We start from the raw sequence: 7,131 nt of genomic DNA, 5'->3' as shown, positions 1-7,131 counted from the left end.
TGATGTTTTTTTCTAATTCCTGAATATTTTTGTTTTCTTTTTTCTTTTTATGTGATGAGAAAGAAATTATTTTACCTCTCATCACAGCTTTCCCTGCTTCCCATAGAACAGAAGCTGATGTTTCGGGAGTGTCATTATAGTCCAAATATGAAGTCCACTCTTTTTTAAAATATTTAATAAAGTCTTCATCTTTAAGTAGTGATATATTAAATCTCCAGTTTTTTCTTGGCGTAGTATTATTCTTGTGCATTAGTGTTAAAGATACAGGACCATGATCGCTGACAGCTATAGGATGAATCTCAGTGTCTGAAATGTCGTTCAGCAGTGAGCTGCTGACCAAAAAATAATCCAGACGAGAGTAGGAGTGATGGACATGTGAGAAAAAAGTATATTCCTTACTGGTGGGGTGAAGGGAGCGCCATGCATCGCAAAGACCAAAGTCGCTCATATACTGTTTGATTATATTTATGGACTGCCAATTACGCTGAGTTCCCGCTGTATTGAGCCTATCCATGTCTTCATTTAGTCCAAGGTTGAGGTCGCCTCCAAGAACAAGTGTGCCATCTAAGTGTTCAGAGAGTGCACTGAAAAAACCGTGAAAGAATGAGGGATCATCAACATTTGGACCATATACACTTGCAATACATAGCTTTTTATCACGTATAGATACTTTAATGATTAAGAATCTGCCCTCTGGATCTATAACTGTATCGAGTACTGTGAAATTAATATTTTTATGTATTAAAATTGCTACTCCCCTTTGTCTAGAATTATAACAAGCTGAGAACACATTGGGAAACTCAGGTGTTTTAAGTTCATTCGAACCTCTAAGAGGTCTGTGGGTCTCTTGTAAAAGGACAACATCTGCCTGTAGTTTGAGTTGGTTAAATATTTTTAACCTCTTTACTCTGGAGCCAGCTCCATTTATATTCCATGTAATGAACCTCAGTGTACCCATAGATGTTTGTGTATAACTAGGGATGTACGCTGTGTGCGTCGCTTAGACAGGTGGAGAGAATACGTCACTTGTTCATAAATAAAGAGAAGGAGAGAGAGAAAAAATGTGTGGCGAGATGCTCCCTGAGTCTGACTATGTGTTTGCATAGTTACTAATATGAGTAGGCTTGGCTTAAGTGTGTGTATCCTAAACGACTGTGTGCGCTGTCTGACTGAAGTAAAATGTGCTGCCGTTGAGCGCATGGTGCGTATGTGTCGAAATAAAGGATGTTTGCGGATGAGTGTCGAAGCAGGTGATCGAGGCAGTGAAAGGAATAAAGAAAGAAACCAAGGACAGGGGTGAGCAGCATAAAACCAAGAGGGGGAAAAGAGAGGGGGGAAAAACGAGAAGAAAAAAACAAAACAAAACGTAAACATTCCAATTAAATCACTGACGGAGAGTGACGGTGTTAATTCTGCTATGAAATCACACTTTAAGATGCGATTTGATACTGGTAAGTTAAACAGATGTTAATGCAAGTTAGTGTGAGTGGATAGGGAAAGGGTGCAGCTGATTCTTATCTGGTGTGAGGTTAATACAGCCACGGAGTGATGTTGGGGTCGCCGTGGAGCTGTCCGTCCACGTACAGCCGGTCCACAGCGATGACAGCGCGGGAGCCCTTCTGGATGAAGCCGCGTCGGATTGGGAAGAGGACCCTGCGTCGTTCCAAGATCTCTTTGGGGAACTGGTCGTTCACGCTGAAGTCCGTTCCTTTTAATTCCCTGCCGCGGCTTTTCACATGTTGCTTTTGTTTGAAGTGGCCGAATTTGGCCACGATAGGACGTGGTCTCCCGGCCGTAGCCCGAATGGGGCCGAGGCGATGTACCCGATCGAAGACGATGTTCTTCACAGTGTCCTCCGGCAGCTTCAGGTGGGTTTTGATGAAGCTTTTTACCGTGGTCTCCGCGTCCTCTCCAGCGGCTTCTGGAATACCAGAAAATACCAGATTATCACGCATGCTACGAGCTTGTAGATCGATAACTGTTTCTTTTATTTTTTTATTTTCTCTATTGAGCTGGGTAACATTATCTGTGAGACATTTCACCGACTCCCTTAGCGTGGCATTTTCAGCAGCAAGCGTTTCCACCTGCTGCTGGCTGTACTCCAGGGATTCTCGCAAGCATTTAAATTCTCGGTGAAGAATCTCCACCAAGGACAGCCTTGCGTCGAAACTGGACAATCGCTTGTCGATTGACTCCAATATGTCGGCAATATCTTTGCCGGCTGGCGATGTTGAGCCGGGTGAATCTGCCGGGCGTTGTCTTTTCGATGACGGCGTCTCAGGTTTGGCCGGGGAAGCTGCACACTGGGTCTTCTTCATCATGAGATCCTGAAAGCACTGATCAATATAATCTTGGAGAGTCTCTAAACTCTCCTCGTTGTTCTCCAGGGTGTTGGAGATTATTTAGACAAATAGTGTTAGTTATAAGATAATTGATAAGTGTATTTGGTATTTGGGCTTTACTTTCTTACATTTTATTGTCAAATGTTTGGCTGATATCTGACCGTGTTCATCTCGGTCATTTATAATAAATTATTCATAATTTTAGAAGTCATAACACTTTGAGATGATCCACTAACAAGGTCCTCCTCCTCGACCTCTTCCTTTGCATGTCTTTGGATCCATTGTTTCAAAGCTGAATGAGCTGACTTTGGCTTTTTTGTCTATCCATCAAAGTTTCTGATTTGGTGTGTGATATATTTTGACTCCTAGTGTTTCCACTTTGTTAATTGTGTGTAATTGAGCTAAAGCTGAGCTGATGTGAGTTTATTGACTGTTAGTGCTTTCTGAGTGACCACATGGTGTCAGCACTGATAAATGTAGGAATTCGTGTGTAGTAGTGATGGGTCGTTCGCGAACGAAATGGCTCTTAGAGCCGACTCTTTGACGTGAACGACGCGAGCCGGCTCCTTATGGCGAGCCGTCACGTGGGTTTTTTTTTTTTTCTTTCTCTCAGCCTCTCTCTCGCACTTTTTTTCCGCTTCACTCTGCACGCGAGCCTTGTGCTTTATGCTGGGCAGAGGGGGGAGGGGCGGTAGTTACACTCAGTAGCACAGGAACAGAGCCAGAGAGAGAGAAAGAGAGGCAGGGACAACAACATTAGAAAGGTATAGTAATCATCCACAACTATTTTCGGTTGCAGATGATAAAGGATTGAGAAAGTTTATTCATGCAGGTCCATATGACAGAGAATATGCATGTTCTTTTAGTTTTCATATTATAATTTATATTTAATTGTGTTGTGGTTTGCAGTGTTTTGTGTTCTTTTCACTTTAAATTTGTGAAAGGAAAAAGCTGAAAATTTAAATAGTTAAAAGTTGAAATGTGAATAGTTGATTTTTGTATTATATGATTTATTTATTACATTTTATGTGGAGTGAATAAATAAAAGTATATTTACGGTGGCCCCTAGAGACAAAGCACATACAAACTTCAAATCACGTACGAACTCTGAAGCATGTACAAACTCCAAAACACGTAAGAAACACGTACAAACTCCAAAACACGTAAAAACTCCAAAACACGTAAAAACACGTACAAACTCCGAAGCACGTAAAAACTCAGAAGCATATAAAAACTCAGAAGCACATACAAACTCAAAACACATACAAAAGACAACAGAAGTGCTCCAGGATGCTGGGCGAAGTGTTGAGCCTTTGTTATCTTGTGGCTACACAAGCCAGCAAGTACCAACGACCGGATTTGGTGTGTGGTAATAACAGGTAAATGAACTTTTTTTTAAATTATTTGAATATATATATGAGTGCCTGTGTATAAATACACAAATACACACATGCTTTCAATTGTGTAATTTAAGTGATCTAGTAGCTCTGCTTTGGAAGTTCAGTTAATGCTAGAAATGTGTTTTGGAGTTTGTACGTGTTTTGTCTCTAGGGGCCACCGCATATATTTATATATAAACATATATAAATAAAACCACTTGTTTTTACGTTAGTAATTCCTTTTGTGCATAATTTTATATTATTGTTAATAATAAATTAATTAAAGCAACAAAACAACCTGAAGAGCCGGTTCGGAGCCGAAAGAGCCGGCTCTTTTTAGTGAGCCGAACCGAAAGAGCCGGATCTCTAAAAAGAGCCGGAAATCCCATCACTAGTGTGTAGAGTTTTGCAGTAAGTTCACTACATCTGACTCATGTGGTAAAGCAGGGGCATAGTGGGAGGGGCTTTGTCTGGGTGGGACACCATTTCAAAAGTGTGTGGCCTAAACTATTCTCTCCCACAAAACTTACAGTTCAGAGGAAAAAGCGTTCACACACCATACCCAAGCGTCAATATCAGTCAAACGTAGAGTGTCCGTGCACACTCTGATGACTTAGTGTCTCACATAAAACAACACGTCCCTCCAAATGAACACTGTCAAAGTCACTGTGGCTTTAGCATTAGCTTTAGCGCCGCTGATGTAAGAGTCCGAAATTTCTGCATTGGTAAGTAAGGGTTGTTGCACAGCGGATTCCCGATGGGGACTGTGCAGCGCAGCACTGATTAGTGTTCCAGTTTCAAAATAAAAGCTGCCAGAAAGCAAAACATGGTCCTTTTTAGTCTAAAATGTCAATGTTTCAAACCATATTCCAGGATTCTTAGTTCACCATTTATGAGGTTTCCCAAAAAAGGAAAAGACAGATCTGAATGTTTGAAAATGTTTTTGAAAAAGTCTGTAAAGATTAGATGAAAAATTCTCAAAGGATAAATTAAGTTAGTTCATTCTTTTGTCACATAAGTTGAAAAAAAAAAAGGTTAAAGAAACAGTCAGGACTGGTTGGGGATGAAGGTGAAAAAAGAAAAAGGATGAAGAAGGAAGGGGAGAGGTGTTAGAAGATGCAGGGAGAGAGGGCAGAGAGAGCTGAAAATTAAGATGGAACAGAGGTGGAGGAAGAAGAGGCTACATCAAGAGAGGAAGCAGCAGTGTCCCTCCTCCGGAAGAAACGGAAGCATTTTTTCTGCTTTTTCAGGCACTTTTCCATCAAACAATCATGGCTTCCATCATCTGGCTATGTGCGCTTTTTCCTCCAGGTTGAGGGTTTTTGAACTCATCGATTGTTTCGCAAGATTCAAGATTCAAAGTGTTCGTTGTCATGGGTACAGAAGAAATAGCATATTTCTGTGCAATGAAATTCTTGCTTTGCTGTCAATACACAAATGCCAGTTAAGTAAGGGTTAAAGGAACAAAATAAATAAGGATAAAAATAAGATAAGATATTAAGATAAATACAAATGTAAAAAAAATAAGGATAAAAAATAATGAAAGATAAATGAATAAGTACAAAAATAAGTAAGTGAAGACAAGTGAGGTATGCAGATGTCGATGTAGATGGATGTACAAAGTAGCTTAATGTGCAAAATGAACTTAGTGTGCAAAGTGTCCTGATATGCAAATTGCAGTTGAGGTAGGTCAGCTGTTCAGGAGTCTGATAGCAGTGGCAAAGAAGGAGTTGTTGAGTCTGGATGTTCTGGATTTCACACTTCTAAACCTTCGTCTCGAGGGCATACGTGTGAACAATCCGTGTTGAGGGTGTGTGGGGTCTTTAAGGATGGAGGCAGCTCTCCTCTGGACTGTGATGGTAGATGCTCTGCAGAGAGGGCAGTGGAGTCCTGATGATCTCCGCAGTTGTTATCACTCTCTGCAGGCGTTTGCGGTCCATAGCAGTAGTACTGGTGTACCATGCAGTGATGCAGCTGGTTAATGTGCTCTCCACAGTGCAGCTATAAAAGCTACTGAGGATCTTGGCCAACATACCAAATTTCCTCAGCCTCCTCGGGAAATACAGCCCCTGCTGAGCGTTTTTGACCAGCTGTGTGGTGTTCCGTGTCCAGGTGAGGTCCTCATTGATGTGGACGCCCAGGTACCTAAACCTGCTCACCCTCTCCAATTCACTCTCCCGGATACACATCGGCTGGTGAGGCCTCTTCTTCTTCCTCATGTCCACTATCATCTCCTTTGTTTTATTACGCTTAAGGGTAAGGTTGTTGTCCTCACACCATGACACCAGACCGGCCACCTCTCTCCTGTAAGCCGCCGCGTCCCCACCAGTGATGCGACCAATCACTGCAGTGTCATCCGCCAACTTCAGTATGCTGTTGTCTTTGTTGGAGGCAACACAGTCGTGGGTGAACAGGGTGTAGAGGATGGGACTGAGGATGCAACCCTGTGGTACGCCAGTGTTTGTGATAATAATAACTGAGGTCCTGTTGCCGATCCTGACAGACAGAGGCCTGCCAGTCAAAAAGTCCTGTAGCCAGTCACAGAGGGTGGGGTGCAGGTCGAGTGTAGACAGTTTGTGGATGAGTTTGTGAGTGTGTTGAAGGTGGAGCTGTAGTCAACAAAGAGTACCCTGATGTAGGAGTCATTACTCTCCAGGTGGTAGAAGGAATAGTGAAGGGCAGCAGCAATGCCATCCGACACTAGCAGCACCCGAAGCAGGGCCGAAGTGTTTAAGTGTTCACCGGAGTTTGCACCCTTGGCAAGCGGACTGAGGTATGTGATGAGAGGTGATCTGTTGTTATATTTTATTTAACTGAACTGTGTAACCCCTGTTTGAAACCCCTTTTGTTTTATTTAATCTGTGACTGTATATCTCAGAATTACTTGTTTGAACTTACCTGAATTAACTTAAGCTCATTGTTGTTATTGCTCATTGTTATAGTTCAAAAGGACTGTACGGGTATAAATTTTTTCTTATTTTATAGTTTTCACGGTGCTCAACGTCCAGAGAATGAGTCGTGTGTGGTGAGGAAATAAATGGCTGCACCCGTTAGAGACTCTTCTGTCGTTCTTGATGCCAAGGGCTGCTACAGGGCCGGTAGGCATACTGCAGGGGATCCAGAGTGTGTGCAATATTGCTCTTAATGTAGGCCATCACCACTCTCTCAAAATCACTTTGCAATGATTGGAGTGAGTGTAACAGGTCTGTAGTCGTTTAGGCAGGTGGCTGGGCTATTCTTGGGGACAAGGATGATAGTTGTGGTCTTGAAGCATGTGGGAACAATGCTCTGGCTGAGGGAAAGGTTGAAGATGGAGGTGAGAACATCAGCCAGCTCGTTAGCACATGCTCTAAGGGCTCGTCCAGGGATGTTGTCTGGTCCTGCTGCCTTGCGGAGGTTGATCTTCCTCA

Source organism: Rhamphochromis longiceps, linkage group LG11 (genome assembly GCF_057381845.1).
Source record: "Rhamphochromis longiceps isolate RC_006_pf linkage group LG11, R_longiceps_female_GT1.1, whole genome shotgun sequence".
Taxonomy (NCBI): Eukaryota; Metazoa; Chordata; class Actinopteri; order Cichliformes; family Cichlidae; genus Rhamphochromis; species Rhamphochromis longiceps.
The sequence above is the reverse complement of the archived record's forward strand: the minus strand, read 5'-3'. Positions refer to the sequence as shown.